Below are 995 nucleotides of genomic sequence, written 5' to 3'. Positions count from 1 at the left end.
CGTAGACCCCCTCCCCTGTTCAATGACGGCTTCTCAAACCTGGTGTAGATGGCTTCCTTGACACCTCTTTCAAACCATCCATCTTCTCTGTCTAAAATGTGCACCTGGTGGTCCTCAAACGAGTGTCCTCTGTCCTTCAGATGTAAGTAGACTGCAGAGTCTTGACCTGAGGAGTTGGCCCTTCTGTGTTGAGCCATGCGTTTGTGTAGTGGTTGTTTAGTCTCCCCAATATACAGGTCTGTGCATTCCTCACTGCATTGGACCGCATACACTAGATTGCTTTTCTTGTGTTTGGGTGTGCGGTCTTTGGGGTGTACCAGCATCTGTCTTAGTGTGTTCTTGGGTTTAAAAAACACAGGGATGTTATGTTTGTTGAAAATCCTCCTGAGTTTCTCTGATACTCCAGACACGTATGGAATCACAATGTTGTTGCGTTTGACCTTCTTTTCCTCCTCCCCTGTAGTTTTGTCACAAATGGACTTTGGAATTCAAAATAGTCCAGGATTTGGCTGTTTCTAAGCTATATGATGGATGACCCCTAGAGTTAAGACTCTGAAACGCATGACCAGCGTGAGCCTACGTGTGACGTACAACAGAAGCGTTGCGCTGTTACACTACGCAAACTCACTCGAGGCCCACAGCGAAGGAAATTAATAGTTGAATGAAGTCGTTATTTACAAAAAGTATTCTTGTCGCTTGATAAACTTAAGATTGAGTCACTGTAGTCACTCGGACTATTTTAATTATATCTTTAATAACTTTTCTGGGCCAGCAAGTTTCGATCCCTTAGAAGCCTATGGAGGAGTGATCCAGCTCTCAGATTTAATCAAAAATATCTTAATTTGTGTTACGAAGATGAACGAAATTCTTATGGATTTGGAACAACATGAGGGAGAGTAATTACTGACAGCATTTTCATTTTGGGGTGAACTATCCCTTTAAAAGTGCAGTTGCCAAAGTTGTTTTTATAATGTTACAGTATGTGAGCAGCATGT

Source organism: Micropterus dolomieu, linkage group LG01 (assembly GCF_021292245.1).
Source record: "Micropterus dolomieu isolate WLL.071019.BEF.003 ecotype Adirondacks linkage group LG01, ASM2129224v1, whole genome shotgun sequence".
Classification (NCBI taxonomy): Eukaryota; Metazoa; Chordata; class Actinopteri; order Centrarchiformes; family Centrarchidae; genus Micropterus; species Micropterus dolomieu.
The sequence above is the reverse complement of the archived record's forward strand: the minus strand, read 5'-3'. Positions refer to the sequence as shown.